Source organism: Lolium perenne, chromosome 6 (genome assembly GCF_019359855.2).
Source record: "Lolium perenne isolate Kyuss_39 chromosome 6, Kyuss_2.0, whole genome shotgun sequence".
Taxonomy (NCBI): Eukaryota; Viridiplantae; Streptophyta; class Magnoliopsida; order Poales; family Poaceae; genus Lolium; species Lolium perenne.
In genome coordinates, this window is record NC_067249.2 from 120540540 (window position 1) to 120561924 (window position 21385).

Genomic DNA, 21385 nt, shown 5'->3' on the forward strand with positions numbered 1-21385 from the left:
AAGTTGTTTCCTACACAAGTGGGTAATTGGGAATGATCCATGTGATAAAATCACATGAGTCTCAAATAGCATAACTCAAAATACTATTTGGTAGAGTGTGACAACACTTACTAAGATAGTATGAGTTACACATAGGCTTGGGTATGGATTTGTGATATATTGAATTACTCAATTAACTCAATTGTTATTTGAATAACATGGACTAGGATAATATCATTTGAACATATGATGATTGTGTCTAAGAGATTTGATAGATGGGCTTGACTAAAGGATTCACTTTTGCAGTAATGAACCTTGTTTAAAAATAATTAAGGAAATGCATCTATAATGAAAATACTCAAATCCTCATGTTTGAATTTGAATAGTCGGAAAAGGGTTGAACTAAGTTTGGCGTTTGTGTAAGTTGAACAGAGGGCATCAATATGATCCATTTGCAAAAAGAACCACTTGATTTGGGTTTATAGAGTTGAGTTATGTCAAAATACTCAAATTCACATATTCAAATTTGAATATTTGAACATTACTCGAAAGTCAGATTTAAAATAACATTTGTGTTCTAAACATTTTTATGAGACCAGCGGTATATTATTTGCCAACTTTGGATATGTAATTATTTTTCTATAATTTTTACAAGATTAAACATGTCGCGGTTAAATTTTAATGTTGTACGAAAAGTTATCAGAAAAAGTTTCTCGGATGGTAAAACTTTCTACACGAAAGTTGTAGAGAATATAATTACGAACTTAACAACAGAGAAATCATCTAAAACGGAGCACTAGATCTATTGTTATGGAATTTTAGAATTTTCATGGGTGAACTAGCTAGCACTATTCTGCACTTGATCGATCCGAAAAGGCTTGAACCGGTTCACTTAATCTCCTAACATTGACCCTCAGATCTGGATCTAACGGCTTACGATCTATCTATCTTATCAAATGTAAACTATAATTAGACTTGGCACATCACGATGAAATTACCAACGGTGGCAGGGCGTTGAGAATGGCGAGGACGGCGACAGTCCCGCCGTCCGTGGCGTCCGTGAAGTAGGCTACGACGACCTTCTCTGCAATGGGAACTCGATGGTGGAGTCCTTGTAGCTGTTTGCTTCCGGGAGCGCGAAGGTGGAGCGGCCGGAGATGGAGGCGGCGTGCGTTATCATAGGTCGAGCTCGGTTCTCGATCCTCCAGTAAGAAGAAGAAGGAAAAAAAAATCAAACGAGGGTCAGCGTGGTGTGCGTTGTCCAGAGAAAGAAGGGGAAAAAGAGGACGGTGCACAGGGAGGTCTCGCTTGGTGTCGTCGTTTCAGATGATGCAGGCTCCTCTCGATTGGGAGGTTCGGCTGTGTCGCCTCCCTGGTGGCGACGTACGCGACGGAACTGAATTTGACTCGATCGTCGCCGTGAAGGTCTAAAGGGTAGCTAGCTGCATAATCAGGTGGTTCAAAGATCAGAGAAGAAGCGCGCCGTGCAGATAATATGAAAGGAATAATAACTAGGGTGTAAGTTTCTATGTACCGGAGAAATCAACAATGGGGCCGGCGGAGCTTCCACGACCAATTCAGGTCGGAGGACGAGCAGAGCTTGGGCGCTGGTTGGGGAAGAGATGGAGTGAGGCGAGGGAAGCTCGAGGGATGATTATACAGACAGGGGAGGCGAAAGGCGACGGGGCGTTGATGGTAGTCCGTCCACTCGTCTATGACTACTGGTACAAATGCCCGTGCGTTGCCACGGGTCCTCAAATTTCATTTCCAGTGCACACATATAATTCACAACTCACTATGAAAATTCAAAACGAATTAGGGATATCATAATGAACTAATACCGTATGCAATAACGAGACATCATTGTTGTGCATCTGCGTGGTTCCAAGTTATAGGTTTTGTAGTTACTCTTCCGCGGTAAGTCTCACACCTATGTTCTAGGCTGTCATAACTGTTAACTCAATAACCTATCCTTTTAGATGTATAGTTAAATGTCAGTACTTTGCCACGGTTCATAAAAAATATTTCTAGTTGCACATAGAATATAATGCACATAAATATTTAATGATTCCAACACATCGAGTCAATAGAGAGAACATGCATTGCTACAGGAGCACGAGAAAGTTGGAGCTGCATTTTATCGAAAGGATTTGACTATAAAATCTTGGCCTATCCTCCCTCTTTCAAAGACACCCTTATCATATCAACTAACACGTGTTGTCAGAATGTCAGGCAAGCTAGAACCAATAGTAAAGCCATGCAATCATAAGCAAGTTGACAGTAGGTCCCTACCGCTCTCTCTTTCTCATTCCTGAACTTGAATGGCTTCAAAGTTAACCATAGACCTAGGCCCTACATAGACCCATCTGCCAATCTACAATATAATGTATATCCCATAAGGGAAATAGAATAGATTTTCTACATTTGTTGCACAACATTTTCTTGGTTTTACATTAGCATGCAGAGGCAGTGGAACAAGTTTCTTGAACAAACCAAGAGATCACTCCCCGGTTTCCATTAAAAAAACCAAACATTCTACAGAGTTCTTCACCACAACACATATACCACCATCAACGCAACAAAAAAAAAAACTAAGTTACTATAGCTTCAAAAGAGGAAACACTTAAAAGAGAACCAAACATGACACTTTTACATGCCACAACCAAGCAAACTGCCAGAAGTAAATGTCTAGAACCGAACATCTTCTTTCTTCCCAGAGCAACGATGAACCACATATCCTTTTTTTGGACTCTTTTTACACAACTTCAAATTCTTCACCCTCCTTCTTGACCTATTCTCAAAAGTGACTAAGTGTGTCACAAGCTGCTACAAGCTGGTGTGCACATACTTGCATCACAAACTTCCATGAAATATAAGACTTTGACTTTGAGGGCTACCAGCGTAGTCAGGCCCATGGCAAACGGAAGACATGCCTGTGAAAGCATAATCGGTTGTCCTTATGACATACAGTCCTTGATCATCCAAAAAAAAACTGGTGAAAGTGGCATAAACTTCAGCCTAAGTGTAAAAATATGTTTACATCGAGCCTTCATGTTGTCCAGATTTAATATCCACTGGTGTCCGTAAGAGAACATGATTTTACCTCCAAAAATAAATACTTTTTTTCACCCCTAGAATTCTTACAGAGGTAATACATGTATAGTAATTCACCCAATTATTCAAGCCACACAAATAACTGGACATAATATTAGAAAACCTGTATTTCCAAGCACTCAGTAAGTCAGTAATGAAAAATATAGTAATGTTTAAATCATATGACTCTACAAAACGTTGTGGCATACAGTGTGACACACTCTTATTAGGCTTTTTTTGCTCAAGTATGGAAGGACAACCAAGAAGTAAGAGAATGACACAAAAAAAAGATTAAAAATGCATGCTGCGATATTTACTATTTGTTATGACATAAAGTGTGAGACTCGTGTGTATAATATAAAAACAACATAGAATAGCTTGGTCGGTAAAAAATTAACCCTACAACGAAAATAACTGATGTCATTTCCTTTTACGACCTATGCCATGTACTACCGATTATATCCTAGACAACGATTCTGTGAAAGGTATTTCCTTGAATATTCTCAACGCTAAAAGCAGATCAGATACTACTTATTTACTTGAGAAGTAACACAGTTAATTTGAAACTACTACAGGTCAATAACAATAGAGCAAAATCCTAGCAATGAGCCTCATCTTCATTAAGGATGTGTCAAAGCATTACCACACATAGGAGCACCACATTGTCCTACAAAGGAGACAACAAGAATATTTGAGGTATAGGACTGACTAAATTGACCTGAGATGCATGAATCCAGTGGTATAAGCCAATAAATAAAAAGGATCTCGGCGCACCGTGAGGCTAATGCAGAACTTGCGAATTTGCATCACCAAACTGGTCAAAGAAAAGATATATAGAAGATTCTATTTTTTGCATCACCAAACTGGCCTAAAAAAATATATAGAAGATTATGCTTTTTTGCATCTCTTGCCAAATAATACACGTAACTTTTTAAAGAACAACGTATCATCTTGATGATATAGTAATTATATACTTAAAAAGGATCATCCTCGATGAATTTGTATTACCTAAACATCAGTCTCAATGAATTTGTATTACCTAAACATCAGTCTAGCTGTGGAACCAGCTGCCTCCTCTTCACACCAGGTTCTCATTTGCTGCGGGTAGATCACCCAACCAACAGCTGAACAGACCAGGAAAAAATCAACACCAGAGAGAACAAGAAAGTTGTAACAAACTAACAACGGAAATTTTGAGATACTAATGTAAGCTTGAATCACCTGATTAAAAAACCCGTCTTGATGTTATTGTTTCATTTCGATCCTGAAGCAAAATGGTAAGGCGAAACAAACATAATTCTTTTCAGAAGAGGTCCGAATTTATTAAAATAATTTCCTGTAAGCTTCAGACTTTACAATTAAACCATCCCAGATCAAATGCTATCAAAGATCCAGTGTGGACATATAGTTTATGGCACATCAAGTAAATAATTGATAATTGTGTAGAAAGTATTGCACATAAATCAGAATAGTATAAATGCTCGTGTGTTGCCACGGGGCTCAAAGTATCTTTGATTGGCACAATATATAAAAGTACTGCACGTGAAGATATCCGAGCTAATTTAGGAGAGCCGCCACCGGCAAGGCGAGCTGGCAACCCAGCAGTGGCGGAGCTTGGAAGAAAACAATGGGCGGGCCAAGGTAAACAAGAGCACTTTTTATTTCCTTAAATGATACCACTACACTGGAAGTTGCTAGTTATTACTAAATACTTTTGCTCTCATTGATTGCAAAATATCACAGATTAACACATATATCTATCAAATTGATAACAAAGAAATAGGGGAAAGAAAGAAAATTAGCTGGACATGGAGATTAGAGATGGGTAGGGGCTAGAATGCTAGATACGGTGGCAGGCTGCATCTGCCAGCTGCTAGCGACGCTCCCTGGTTGAGTGCTGGACCTCTTGCCGGCGCCCCATGTCCATGTCTGCGATGACGTCCTGCCCGCATGGCTACGGGCGGCGCTGCTGTTTGCCAGGCCAGTGCTGCTCAACTCCTCCTCCCGGCCCCTATCCATGTGCCTAAATTTCTGAACCTAGCTTCCTGGCAAGCACCGCTCCATGGCGAGACAGCCAGACATGCTGTGACTGTGAGGCTGGTGGCAGGGTAAGGGCTCACGGGAAGCGTTGCTACTGGACTGGGCCAGTCCTAGGTAGCCATATATTTCAGAAATCATGGGCGGGCCACGGCCCAGTTTGGCCCTAACGTAGCTCCGCCAGTGCAATCCAGCAGACCACCGGCAAGGTGATCGTTCCCTGCATTCACGAACTTCTTAATTAACGTATAGAGAAGGCAAACTATAGTTAAGTTCATGTATATATTATGTAGTTATTTAGCAGAAACAATATTCTCCGAAAGATGAATAAACATGGGTTTGGACATAGGAATCTCACTACAAAAGAGCATACTTTTATTTGGAAGAGAGCAACATCAGATACAAACCTCAGCGAGAAAAGAGCCAAGCAGTGTTTCATACTTCTCAAGTGAGCAAGTTTTATCATATAAGTTGTAGAGTTTAAAAGGTATTGGAAATGACTCCTATTATGTGTAGACATCATTTGGCGTGCTAATTCAGCAAGCCAATGAGGTAAGCTTTTCTAAATAGTATGCAAATTAAACAGAGCTTTGCACGAGATATCTTCTAAGATGAGCAACTACTGTACTAATCAGTGTGTTTTTCTCACCTGGCGTAGTGAACTCGGGGACGCATATGGGTAGAGGGAGAGCAGTGTTGGCTCACGGGGCCAAATACCGAGCCGCCGCGGCAGCTCCGGATGGCACAGCGGAACCACCACCTCCATCATAATTATTGTCCATTATAGATTGTTCCAATTACACAACCACGACATGTAAAATCTAGCAACAGAGGGTCTTAGCTGCCACATAGATATGTTAAGCTCTCATAAATAATAATATAGTCAAGACACAACCAAAGAAGTGTCAATAATAATAACACAATTCTGGGGTGTGTGTGTGGAGGGGGGGGGGGGGGACAGTGGAGAAAAAACTGTTTATGAACAAGCAGGTCCTTTCGATACTCTTCCTCCAAGGCATGCATTTCAGCCTCGATGCTGCTCAACTTATCAGCAAGATCTATCACCATGTATTCTGATTCATCAGTTTCATTCTTGTTGTTCACATTATGACCTGCCAATGTGAACATTTCAGTCTAAGCGGAAACAACATAACATGTCTATAGAGAAAAATACACTGATGACAAATAAATAAAAAACAAATGGGAGCTCTATCATGCAACTCATAGCCTCAACACATTGCAGAAAACACAGTTAACAAAATAGTCACAGAAGAACAAAGACCGCAGTAACTTGTATTTCCAAAAGCAATTTGGATCATAAGTATATATACAACACTGAATCGAACATTCTGAAGCTTCTTTTATATTCAATCACAAGTTTATACTACTATGGAGAAATATAATTAAATAACAGGCTTATTATATGCCATCTTAGTCTTTCACGGCACAAGCACAAATAAACACACCGGATTGACCCGACTAAAAATAATAGGAGTAGCAAGCTTTTCGGTACAGAAAATATTAATGCACAACATAGAAATACAATATCCACAGTCCATTTTCAATAAAAGGACATGTCAAAGCAGTGAAACAGAAACAGAACGGATGCTAAAAATTTACAGGGATTCAGGAAACAAAGTCGCATTGCTTACAATCTGTTCCCTTGCCTTGATTACCGTCTGTTGCCTTTCCTTGCTCACCATCTGCTGACACTTCAGAGCACTTCCTTGCTAATTCTACAGAAGCCATCTGTTGAAATTGCCTGCAAAGGAGGTATGTAGTTTATCACAAGATATTTAGCTAAATATAAATTTTCAACATACGTTTCAGCTAGCAGGTAAAGCAAATAGTTCCAAATGGACATAAACACAGAAAAGCAGAAGGGTGATTCTGTAAGACCCGTCTGAAGAATTAAAAATAACTAAGCAGTGTTCCTCCACGTGAGTTGTTTGCCATCTTTATATTAAAGGATCTTAATAATGCCTTCAGACTACAACAAATAATTGAATTATGAGAAACAATGCTCCAGAGTCCAGACTTCATATATCAAAGTAATTCTGAGGATCCACACAAAATGAAGCAATGAGCTAAACCGTTCCCGCACAATTTTACAAAGTTTAACATAAAACAAACTATAGGAAAAGGCAGGCGCCAAAACAAAGTTCACCACTACACAGCTACTTACTCCATCACCAACGCACATTCCAATAACCAAAGAACAAACTTTTCAGGATCACCACCAAAGCGTGATAACCAAATTAGTTTGTCAGTCCGCCAACAGCTGACGCCCAGCCATGACAACGTGAGCAAGCCTAATTGTTCAATTGTAATTTGAGCGCTAGCCGATGACCATGGTTTTTTACAGTACCAAAGCAAACAACAGATGCAGCACCAGCCGCAGCTGATTGCACTTGCAGGAAGCGACATGGAGTTGTCACAGGAAAACAAAAAACACATACCTTATCCTTGCATTCATTTCAAGCATCTGGCTGATGAACTCGTCTCTGAAACAACCAAGCGCAGGCGCATGCAAATTTTAGTCGGTGCCAGAAACATCATCCTACTGGAGCACAACAGAAACAACCAATAAAGATAGTTCATCCTGCTCACCTCTCACTGTCTTCCTTGCTCTGTAGAGACATTACATCAAGCACCCAAAGCGCAACCCCGCCAATGCAAATCATACACACACCGCGTCATGTTAAAGCAACATGCTAGTAGGACCCTGATTCACTGCGATTTTCGAGATTTCTGACCTTAAGCTCCTCCAGCTCGGAGCCCACATTCGTTATCTCCTCCTGGAGATGCGAGATCGTCGCCTAAACGTACATCGAACCAAAATCAGGCGAACTGGGCACTAAGAAACGGAGATGCAATTCGCCGATTCGGGGTGAGGGAGGAAGATGTGGAAAGACCTCGAGCGCCTGGATGGTAGCGGCGGCGCGTTATCCCCCGTCGACCCCCAGCCACGCCATGCTTCTCCCGCGACCTCGACATCGGGCTGCCGGACCGGTCCTCTTCCGCGCCTCCTTTCCAGGGCCGGACCCGCGCGCCGGTTCCGCCCCGAGCTCCGTCCTCCTTGAGCTCGCGCGGAGGAGCTCCTCAATGCCGATTCATCGCGCATGCCTCCGCCCGGCCGCGCCGGGCTTGGGCGGCTCTCTCCTCCACGCATCGGCTGCTTGCGCCCGCCGACGCCCACGCGCCATGGACGCCGCACGACGCAGCGCCCGTCATGTAGCTCATGCTCCTGCGAGCTCCCCATGGACGCCGCGAGCTCTCCACCGCCGCTCCTGCTCCGCCGCCCACACGCCGCCCTAATCTTCTGTTTCTATCACGGGGGGAGGATGACGAGCTCAGGGGCGAGGGTTTCGGGTGCTGGTTTTAGGTTCCATCCCGCGTTAACGATCTGGTAGCTGGGCTTCGGCCCAGTTAAACCCACGCGGAACGACGAAGCGACCCACGCGGAACGACGAAGCGAACGACCAAAATCTTGACGTATTGGTATCTTGGCAGAATAAGGAACAACTTCATTCTTTTTAAGTAGTGTAGATTACACGCAATATAAGGTGCTAATAAAGCAGGGCTTTTAATCCTCTGAATGGGATCATGGTAGAAAGGGGATTAATTTCCGTGTTTAAAGCAAGGCGTTTCCCTATTTAGCATTGGTGTAATTGTGAGGGAAAGATGGTCATGGCCATGGCTGTATGTTTCTGAACGTGAAGGGGAGGAAGACGAGACATTCCGTTGGTTTATGTCTAGTTGAGCTGGCTATGTCCACTTCAGTCGCTCATTTCTTTTTTTTTTTCCCTTTTATTCTCCTATCTTTTCAAAAAAAATTGTTCTTTTTTTGTTGGACCTTTCAATTTGATTCAAACTTGATACAAACCATGTCAGAATTATTTTTGAATAATAAAACTATCAATGCAAATTAAGCATATTCAGAGGACAACACTTCGGCACTAGTTTCGTTTGAAAACAAAATTTTAAGAATCAAAATATTGCATATGGGAATATAGGGCCATTTTATGCATATTTCACGATAAGGTTTTGGGGCTGTATGTATTCCCAAAATAATACTTTTAGAAGTTAAAAAAAAACTCAAAACAAAATAGTATATTATTTTCAAATATCTTGAAACCCAATGTTTATGAAAATTTGTATTCTAGGAAATGATTTTAAACAACTGAAACGTTTTAATTTCTTGTGATTTTTCAACCAAGACAAACAAGCATGCATCAATTTTATTTTTAGTTTACATTCCAAAATTTAGAAAATTTCGGGATGTGATATCTCTGGCATGCCGGACCCACCAAAACACTCAGAGAAGGATCCCAGCAGACTCTGACATGCGGCCCCGCAGATCTCTGGCATGCCGGACCCACGAAAACTCTCAGAGACAGGTCCCAGTAGGCTCTGAAATGCAGCCCCCACAGATCTCTGGCATGCCGAACCCACCAAAACTCTCAGAGAAGGGTCCCAGCAAGCTCTGACCTACGGGGCCATACTGTAACACCCCAAATTTCAATAAAAAGAAAGTTAGAGAATTCCAGAAAGCAAAATTTCAAACCAACAAAAACTTTTCTATTTGCATATAGTACCATGCATAGGACTTGTGCATTTGAGTGATATGCCATGATGATTGCTATTACTTGTATTTGATATGCTCTAAAACCCTAGAGTGATCATATGAAGATCACCAACCAAATAAATCAAAGAGGGAGAAAATCCATTAAATGGAAAACCCTAAAAACCCTCACATATGCCCTATGGCATTTTTATAAATTTTGACCCTAGACCTATTTGGTCTTCACCATTACTTGAGTAATGTTATTAAACACTTACTACAACTTTTGGAACCAAAGATTCACAATTCAAATGGAATTCAAACACAAATCCCACTCACATATGATAATGGTCACTTTGGACAATTCTAGTCTGATCACCACTTTGATCCCTTGCCATTCAAATTTCCCAAACCAACTCTTGCTAACTCTTTGCACCATTTCAAAGTCAACATCAAGGTGAACAACTTTGGTGAAGATCATCATGCCAAATTCATCCTTGATCATGAGCAAGGCTCATCCAAAGTTCCAACTTTCTCACATATGCAACAATCTACACTTAGCCATTTTGGCCAACTTTTGAATTCTAATTTTTCTACCACCACCTCAAAACCTCTCTGGTCATTTACAACTTATATCAACACTCACATTTCAAAAACTTTCACCATTTGAATTATTTCAAATTTGGCTATTTTTGAATTTCACAAATTCGGGCACTATTTGCAATAGTTGCAAATAGTGAATCTACCTAACCTAAACTACCCTAACCTATCCCATTATGTTCCCTGGTCCCCTTAAGCCCTAAGTGGAGCATAGTGAGGCTAAGAGAGAGAGAGAGAGAGCAAGCTAGGGCATGGCCATGCCGGCCATGTCCCCGAGCTCGTCGACCTCCCTCTTCTCCCCTTGCTCCTCTGCCAGGACCACCTCGCCACCGTGCGCCAACGCGTCCCCTAGCAAGCCGTAGCACCGCCATGGTCGAAGGAATGGCGACCAGACGCCGGACGACGCGCGCCAGCACACGCCCTGGACGCCGCTCACGTCGCACGCATGCACGACGCGGACACGCCCAGTACACGCGCCGCGCCACCACCTCGCTCACGCCCTGGACCCGCTCTCGACGAGTTGAGCTTGCACTCGACACCTGGAAGCCGCCAGACACGGCCAAGACCACGACCCCTGCCCGCCGGCGCCGGAGACGACGACCTGCTTCCGTGAACGCCGCGGCAGACGCGGAAGCAAGGCGACCAAACCAGGCCCTCCCCGACCACGCTGTCGCCACCATTCGCCTCGCCTGGACACGTAGAGCATCCCTGCACACTCGCCTAGCTCGATAGCTCGCCGGAGACGCCGCGCCCATGTCGCCCGCATCATTGCCCCGCAACCCTCAAGCAATGCTATAAAAGGAGCACTCCCCTCGTCGATCTGAGCACACCAGCACCTTCCCCTCTTCTCACTCGACCACCTGAGCCACTCCACTGCCTCGATTAGCCACCGCTGCCGCCCAATTGAAGCCTCACTGCCCGTGATCGCCGCCGAAGCTAGCCGTCGATTGGAGCCGCCCCAGGACGAGCCGCCGGTACCAGGAGAACCGCCGTCGTCCACATCTACCTCGAGCATACTGCCATCCCTTGCTGGAGCCGCCGTAAGCCCTCCGACCCCCTACTGCCGCCGCTGCACCGTCGGGTTCTCGTCGGAGACGACGATGAACCACGGCCCTCCGATCCCCTTCTAATCCAACGCCTCCCATTGATCGGTACCGCTTCGGCGTTTAAAAGCCGCTGACATGCGGGACCCCCTGGTCAGGCAGCCCACGCGGGCACAGACGCGTGGTGGGCTGGCCTTGGGCCGTTTTCAAACCTTTGAGCCCAACTAGCTTTTCCCGCCGGCCTTTTTAATTCAAACTAGGTTTAATTAATTCAAATGAATTTCAATACTGCTGCCACTTTGAAATTCAATAGATTTAAATTGGCTAAACCAAATTGGATGAACTTTATATGGTTGGAAAGCTAGAGAAATTATCTAACCAATGCCACTGGTCCCATGGCCAGATTCTTTGTAGAATTAATGTGATAAAAATAACAAGACAGGGACTTTTCCCTATTCAAATAATTCTTAAAAATCAACCAAAATAGATATTAAGTTAATTCCAACTCTAATAGCTCACATTTGACTTACACTAATTGTTTATGCAATAAAATGGTGTGGTCACTTTGTATGATCATGCCATAGTTTAATGAATGGATATTATGGCTAGTTTAACTAGTTGATATTGTCCAAAACTATTAAAAAAAATTATGTGAAGTCTTATACTTCGTTTAAACTTGTCTCACATGAATTCATGGGATGTTTGGACCCCTGGTCCCAAACTCTCTTATATGAATTACTTGAGATTTAAATCAAATGTAGTGTTATTTAAATAGTATGAGGTGATCTACCTCATTTAAATCATTTTCACAAATGATGATGATGAACATTTGACTTAGGTCAATATGAGTTCATACATGATTGTTTGAGAAATTAAATCTTAAGAAGGTTTCAATGAGAGGAAATTATTTCTCAAGAACCCTATGGAAACTATCATTTACATATGAAATACAAAGAAGTGAATTCTTTTCAAACAACACAACCCATGCACCTAAGTAGATTATTTTGTGTGCATAGAATAGTTTGTGTGTTTATATGTGATGTATGGAATAGCCATTGAATTAGTGAGTAATTATACTCGTATTCAAATTTAGACGGTAGCACCGGAGTGTACGCCGAAGAAGAAGGTTGCTACCAAGAGGAAGAGGAGGAACAGTTTGAGAACTACCAAGGCAAGCTAATATTCTTGCAAAGTGCAAAGCCCCTTGGGGCAAGGCACCATGATTCTTATCTTTTCTTATATGAACCCATCCCAAGTTTCTACTTTACAAGTTTACTTGTTTTCTAAATGAGTTACTTTTATAGTTAACTTTGGTCAAAGTACAAGTTGATTACTAGAGTAGTGAGTTAGTCTCTCCAAGCAAAGCAAGATAGCACCCCTCATGATTTAGAGCTAGTGCTAATGAAATAAAACTTGACTACTCTAGATGGGAACAATGTGAATTTGAAATGAATTTGAAACCTTGGAATGATGATGCATTCCATTGAATGATTTTGAAGGTGAATGAGAACAATAGAAGATGGTAATTTTTGATAAAACAATGATGTTGGTTTGAATGCGATACCTTTCCAATTATTAAGTACCCCCACAATACCTGATTATGGGTAGGGCTTAACTGGAAGTTTATGCGTCTTAGTATGGGTTCCCTCTGAACACACGTCATAGGGGTTACGCTTGAGGCTGCCTCCGTTGTTGAGAAATGATGTGAAATTGAGGTGAATTGTACGGCCAAGCCCTGTGCAGTTCCCAGGTTGACAGTTGGCCTTCACTGGGAGGCCAAGCTCATGGGGAGAGGTGCTCATACTAGGATTTGTAAGTGAAAGGTTATGGTTGATGATCCACGTACTGTGTTACGATGATTCGGGGTAATCCCGACGGATGAAATCAAATGTTGTGACACAAGTGTGCAACCTCTGCAGAGTGTAAACCTATTCGAATAGCCGCGTCCACGGTTACGGACGGTTGGAAAGGCCATACAGTTTCCGATGTCATATCTTTGAAAATGATGTTGAAAAGGATGATGGTGAAATGACTTGTGGTGAATTGAATTGAAATCACCACTTGAATGGTGGGAATGACACTAATGTTCCCACTTGAGTTAGTTAGCACTTGAATAAGCTTTTCTCAAACTTTGTGAACTAAAACTAGCTTTACGCAAATAAACTAGAGCTTAGCAAACCATACTAGAATGTCTAGCACTTACATTAGTATTAGTTTGCGAGTACTCAACGTACTCACGGCTTTGTCCCTGGCTATTCAAATGGCCAGAGTATGAAGATGACCAAGGAGATGACCAGCAGGACGCCTACGACAACTAAGTGCCTTCCGACGTCAAGCGTTGGCCTGTGGACTAGAGAGTCCGTGTATCTTACGCTTCCGCTATGTTGAACTATGAACTTGTGTTTGTTCGTTGAACAATAGATCAACTATTCGTGTAATATGGATCATGTGATTCCAAATTTGTAAGACTTATGGTTTGTAATGAATGATGACTGTGATACTTAACTATTATGCCTCGCAACAACAATATTCCTGGGATTGCGATGTATGACATAATAGGCATCCGGACTTAAAAATCCGGGTGTTGACACATACGTCCAGAATTGACGGCAGGCATACACTTGTGTTGGCACGTGCGCAAAAAGAATTAGCATGGCAACTGACATGTGGAACCCATGTTGGTGGTACTGACAGTTCTGGTCCACTTCGCATGCTCGGAGGCTGTCAGAACGGGCGGCCCCATGCAGGTGGGTCGTGTCGGCACCTGACATGCAGGGCCGAGTGGTGCAGGCCAGGTACATGTGTGCATACAGTGGTTGTCTCCCCTTTCAAATATGGGTCCCAGTGTTGCGGGCCTTGGACTGTTGTGTACGTGAACAGGAGCGTGCAGACTATGGGTTAGGTGTGTCCACCGAACCGAAGCCCAGTTTTTGTGACGCTCCGCCCTGCTGACTCAGCAGTTCAGGCCGCCCACCACCCGCGACGCTCATTTCTGCACAATAACTGACGTTTAGACCTCGCCCATCACTATTTTTTCGGGCCGAGCGGCCCAAATCGCCATATGTGATGCAAAAAAATGCCCTGTCGTCATAGAAAAAGACAATCGCTGACGGATTTCCAAATCATCAGTATCATACCATCATTGAAGACCCATATGTTACTAGTGTAGGTCTGCGGGAGATGGGATGGGGTGGTAATCGGGAGGTGGGGTGATGTCAATGAACTTCGAAAAAATGTAGTGAACTTCCCAAAAAAATCAACGAACTTCGAAAAAATGAAGTGAAAAAATAATAAGTGAACTTAAAAAAAAGTGAATTTCCTTCCAAAAATAATAAGTGAACTTCAAAAAAAAAGTGAATTTCCAAGAAAAAAATAAAGTAAACTTCGAAAATATGGACAAAACTTTTAGAAAATGAAGTGAACTTCCGAAAAAATGAAGTGAACTTCCAAAACAAGTGAAGTGAACTTCCCAAAAGTGAAGCGAAATTTCAAAGAAATAATGTGAACATCCTAAAAATGGAGTGAACTTCCAGAAAGTGGGTGTGTCGGGTTGACAAAAGGTGGGATAGATTCCACTAGTCCACATAAGGAGTCTGCTCGAGGACTATAAAACATGAACGATATCTCTTCATATTATTGAAACCAAGCCAAATTAAAGCCAGAGAATGGATGCAACTAGGTCACCAATCCATAAATTGCTCCAACCCAAACACGCTTAACTTATGTGTTCTACTTACTTGAGCTACCCTTATGGTACTATAGTTCTTATTAATATTAGTATTATATCAACCCTCTTAAGCTATAAATTCAAAGGAAATACAGAAAATTTAAAAATGAAAAATGATATTTTTTAGAAAAATGAAAAAAATGATTTTTAGAAAATTCGAGAAATTGTATGTTTTTAGGTTTTTTAAAAACTATTTAAAAACCAAAACATTAAAGGTTAAAAAATATAAACTAATATATATATATGAATGAAATTTTTCAATAATCTAAAATTTTAAAATTGAAAACTAAAAAATATAGATTTTTTTTCAAATAAACAAATTTTTAGAAATTTTATAAAACTTATTTTTAAAACTATAAGTTCACAACTTGGAAAAGATTCTAAATTGTGTGTGTGATCTAAACAATGTGTATGATCCTAAAAATGATGTGAAACTTTTGAAAAAAAAGGTGAACTTCCAAAAAAAATTGTGAACTTTCAATAATGTAGTGAACTTCGAAAAAATGAAGTGAGCTTCCCAAAAAAATGAGCGAACTTCCAAAAATAACAAGTGAACTTCAAAAAAGTGAACTTCCAATAAACAAATAAAGTAAACTTCCAAAATATTGAGAGAACTTTCAGAAAATGAAGTGAACTTCCGAAATAATGAATTGAACTTCCAATTAAAACAGTGAAGTGAACTTCCCAAAATTGAAGCGAAATTTCAAAAAATAATGTGAACATCCTAAAAAATGGAGTGAACTTCGAGGAAGTGGGTTTGTCGGGTTGACAAAAGGTGGGATAGATTCCACTAGTCCACATAATGGAGTCCGCTCGAGGACTATAAAACATGAACGATATCTCTTCATATTTTTGAAACCAAGAAAAATTAAAGTCAGAGACATGGATGCAACAAGGTCACCGATCCTCAAATTGCTCCAACCCAAACACGCTTAACTTATGTGTTCTACTTACTTGAGCTATCCTTTATCTACTATAGTTCTTATTAATATTAGTAGTATATCAACCCTCTTTAGCAAGAAAATTCAATGGAAACTCAAAAATTTCAAAAGATCCATTTTTTGAAAAAATGAAGAAAAATATAAAATAAAATAAATTTAAAAGTCATATTTATAAAAAATTCGAGAAAGTCTAAGTTTTTTAAAACTATTTTAAAAAAACCCAAAATTCATTAAAGGTTAAACAATTATAAAAGAATATATAAAAAACCTAACTTTCGAATAATCTAAAATTTTAAAACTTTAAAAAATAAAAATTATATAGAAAATAAAAATTATTCAAAAAAACTAAATTTTAGGAATTAAAAAACTTAGTTTTAACAATACACAAACTATATATGCGGGGAGGTCCATATCTAGGATTTTAAGGTGCTTAATAACAAACCTAACAATTGGTGGCCCACATGTCAATGATGATGAGGCATCCATGCTAACAAATCGATATGCAGAAGTTTGAAACAGTTAGGACATCCGTTTAATTTTTTAGCATGTAGATGAGTTATATGTTTTGGAGTAAATTTTCCATCCACTCAAACCTCACACATTACAAATCCTTTGAATCACCTCTCTCTGTCTCTCTCTGAAACTTGGTCTACTAGGCTCTAAAAGGCTATCATAAACACGCCATCTAATTATCCACATCCTGAGTAAATAAGTTCCTATTTATTTTACTTGACGAGGAGAGGACTATTTGCTTGTTAAATTTCACAAAATTTCCCTTAGCAGAAGATACATCTGTAAAACAGCAACAACTCAATTCGATGAACGGAAGTAGTATTACTAATAAACGATCAGGAACACAAGCAATAAAGCATTAGAAACTGTTTAATCGTGAACAAACGCAAGCGGTCGATCACAAGATCACACATATACAAATGTTTCTCTATGCTACCTAAGATAGCAAGAATCCTAGCATAAGATAACTCGGAAGGTAGGTGGCCACGATAGTTCTATCATGTACTCCAGCTCGACGCGCTTGCCCGGTAGCATGACCGGCGAGGACTGAGACGAGAGCTCGCCAGACTCTTTGTCGATGCAAGAACGTAGTTTCCGACCAACCAGTGGGCGAACCGCTTGTTGCTCCCGATGAAGATGATCGGCCCCACGGCCGTCCAGTACTCCTTGCCGCATAGCACCGTGCTGCTACTCGCGGTGGCACCGGAGGAGGTCCAGTGGCCACCAGAGGCGGGGGACAACGCGTAGGTCTTGGCGATGCCATTTTGATAGAACATGCACATCACCCTAAAATTTGACAGACTGATGCGCGCCATTGCGTCCTCACCGTGGAGCAGGACGGCGGCGACGAAATGGCTTCCGTGGAACCACCCCGAGGAGGGATCGTCATCTAGCGACGTGTCAGGGGCTCGCAGACGATGGAACATGACGGGTTCACCCAAGACCATGCATCTTCGGCGTGGTTGAAGTCCAGAAGGAGTAGGAGGCCGCCCCGAACGTCGGCGAGCTCCCATATGAGCTCGCCGCCTTTCGTCCGAGGGAGGAAGTCGACCGCCAGATTCCCTGCGGCGGCCCCCGTCCAAGGTGGCCGGGCAGAGGGAAAGAACACGAGATGACAGCCCGATATACGCCAGCCGTCTGAGCGCACGTCGACGAGGTAGCTGCCGGCGACTTTGGTGGACGGCGCGCCGTGGAGAGCGTAGAGGACGCGGAAGCTCTCGGCCACAATGATATGGCGCCAGCGCCTGCAGGTCACCGCGGCGCGGACTAGGCCACGGGCTTGGTGAGGCGCACGAACACGAACCCAAGAAGTTCATACGGGATGTCATCAGCCTTGTCCTCCATGGCGGATTTCCAGCTGGGGCCGTCGTCCCCCATCTCCGGCTGGACCTAAAAAAATTTTGAATATCGACCGGGCAGCCTGAGCTGTAACGTACGAGTGAAATTTATAAGTGGAGGATGTCAGATTTTTTTTCGAATAGCGGAGTGTGACCATTTGCACACGGGGAGGAGATTTTTTCACCAATGGTACTACGGCATATACAAATGGTAAGTAAATTTTCCTCCTAGTCCCCTACAGAAGGGAGGTCGCAATGGAGTACTCTAGTGAGCATAGACTTGACTTGTCTGGTTAATGCCTGTCACGCCCAAGTGAACAGTGGAATGGCCCGTCGTATCATCTGTTGCCGCCCGATAAAGAAGCCGCCCTATGTATGTTATTGTTTCTGCCTTGTGCATAGAGATATGCACATACAACCCAGGTTTCCGACCAGCAGTGTGTCCTATTGGTAAATTTACGTTGCTTTAATATATTAAATTTCCTTATTTCTTCCACTCACATATTGATATGTTGGTTGAATCTTACATACAATCTAGATCATGCATGCAATAACAATTCCACGTGGTATCAGACTTGAAAATCAACCACTGGTTGAAATCGTTACCAACACGATAGTAAAAGTAAATATTTATTTCCTCCCTAAAAGAATATCATCCACACACGTTTGTATGACATTACGATATGTAAAAAATTGTCCTCCCTAAACCCTAACCCATAACCATAAACCCTAGTTAACCCTAACCCTAAACCCTAATAATAAACCAAGAGGCTATATAATAGATATTAATTCTCTCTCTCTATGTATAGTGGGACTATACTACAACCCTAAGAGGTTGTATAATAGCTTTAATTCTACAAACTCCTCGCTAAATATATTCTAAACCCGACTCACCCACTCAACATATAAACCCACCTCTGCCAATACTAAACTACCCTCAACCCACATTCCTCGCACCCACCGCAGCCTGCCTCCTACCAACCTCACCCACTCCGCTTTCCGCCACACACCCCCACTACATTCTGACCCCACACATACCCTACCACACGCTTCTCGCCGACCCCACCCCAACCCACGTACCTCCTGTGCTAACCCCAACCCCAACACCACATTCCGCCAAAACCACCACAAACCCTTCCTCCCACCGCCCCCGCCCATCTCGCGCTGACACCATTCGACCTTCCACCGACCCCAGACTACCCAATTTTATACAAGATTCCTACTAGCGGTGTGCCATATTTGGTAAATTTACGTTGCATTAATATATAAAATTTTCCTTGTTTCTTCCACTCACATATTGATATTTTGGTTGAATCTTACATACCATCTAGATTATGCATGCAATAACAATTCCACGTGGTATGAGACTTGAAAACCAAACACTGGTTCAAATCCTTAGCAACACGATACTAATTAAAAGTAAATATTTCTTTCCTCCCTAAAATAATATCATCCACGCATGTGTGTATGACGTTGTGATATGTAAAAAATCATCCTCCCTAAACCCTAACCCTAAATCATAAACCCTAGTTAACCCTAACCCTAAACCCTAATAATAAACCAAGAGGTTATATATAATATATATTAATTTTGTCTCTATATATAGTGGGACTATATATTATAACCCCCTAAGAGGATGTATAACATCTATTAGTTCTACAAACCCCTCGCTAAAGACATTCTAAACCCGACTCACACCCACTCTTCAACTGATAAACCCACCTCCGCCAATACTAAACTACACTCATCCTACATATACCCCACACCCACCCTAGCATGCCCTCCTGTCAACCTCACCCACCCCGCTTTCCGTCGACCCCCACAACCCCCACTACATTCCAACCCCACACGTACCCTACCACGCCTCCCGCTGACCCTACCTCGACCCACGTACCTCTTGTGCTAACCCAACCCCAACACCACATTCCGCTAAACCCACCACAAAACCTTCCTCCCACCGAACCAACCCACCTCCCGCTGACACCCATTCGACCTTCCACCGACCCGTGACTACGTACACAGATTTTATACAAGATTTCGACTAGCGGTGTGACCTATTAATTTTGTAAATTTACGTTGCATTAATATATAAAATTTCCTCGTTTCTTCCAATCACATATTGATATGTTGGTTGAATCTTACATACCATCTAGATCATGCCATGCAATAATAGTTCCACATGGTATCAAACTTGAAAATCAAACACTGGTTCAAATCCTTTATTAGCAACACGATGCTAAAAGTAAATATTTCTTTCCTCCTAAAAGAATAACATCCACTCACTTGTACGTATGACGGTGCGATATGCAAAAAATGATACTCCCTAAACCCTAAACCCTAACCCTAAAATATAAACGCTAGTTAACCCTAACCCTAAACCTTAATAATAAACTAAGAGGTTATATAATAGATATTAATTTCTCTCTATATACGGTGGGACTATACTACAACCCCTTAATTGAGAGGCTGTATAATAGCTATTAATTATACAAACCCCTCGCTAATTAAAGACATTCTAACCCCGACTCACCCACTCAACTGATAATAAACCCACCTCCGCCAGTAATAAATAACTATCCTCACCCATACCCCACACCCACCGCAGCCTGCCTCCTACCAACCTCACCCACCCTGCTTTCCGCCAACCCACACACCCCCACTACTACCTTTCGACCCCACAGGTACCCTACCACGCCTCCCGCCACGACCCTACCCCGACCCACGTACCTATTGTGCTAACCCAACCCCAACACCACATTTCGCTAAACCCACCATAAACCGTTCCTCTCACATCGACCCGCCCACCTCCCGGTGACACCATTTGACCTTCCACCGACCCTAGACCACCCACCTACCATCGACCCCACAAACCCTACCTCGGGCACTTCGCAGACCCCAACCATCCCACCTTCCGTTAACCCCACCCTACCTCCCGCCGACCACCACACATCCCATATATCTCCCGCTAACCCCACCCAATTTGCCTTTCGTGGACCACGTACATGTTTTGCATACTCCGGTATAGTTGGACCCCACCCACCAACACAAATTAAATCCCACCACACACCTCACCCGCCAACCCCATAAACCATGCCACACATTCCATGCATGGAGACCCCACACCACCTCAACTCTCTCTGTTCCACCCCACCTTTCGTTAACCTGACACACCAACTTTCTGGAAGTTAATTCATTCCAATTTTTAGGAAGTTCTGAAAGAACATTTCCCGCCCTTTTGGGTTTTGTGTGTTTGATGTCAGCAACAGGTACCTATTTATGTGTGTTGATGTAGACAGGTACATGGTTTCATTATACATACATGTCTGGCGGAATGACCTGACAAATCTAGAGCCATTACTGCCATTTTGCTCCAGGCGGAAGTTCCGGCCCCTGCAGGCGGAAGTTCCGCCCAGATGCCCCTGGCAGAAGCATCTCCGCGACTCCCACGTTGAAGCTCGACGGAAGTAGGCCGGAACTTCCGGCCAGCGGAACTTTCGCCCTACTTCCGGCCAAGTTCCGAAAACTGTCTGTTTGGACACAGTTTGTTCCAG

At 42.5% G+C, this 21385-nt stretch overlaps 1 long non-coding RNA gene across 1 annotated transcript; it reads right to left on the reverse strand.

Annotated features, from left to right (window-relative positions):
• Positions 1-6759: 6759 nt before the first annotated feature.
• On the reverse strand, positions 6760-8467 carry LOC139832024 (uncharacterized). The gene is made up of 5 exons (XR_011746514.1): positions 8025-8467; positions 7866-7928; positions 7720-7739; positions 7569-7613; positions 6760-6871 (listed from the first exon to the last, which is right to left on the reverse strand). It is a non-coding gene; the product is annotated as an uncharacterized lncRNA (long non-coding RNA).
• Positions 8468-21385: the final 12918 nt, after the last annotated feature.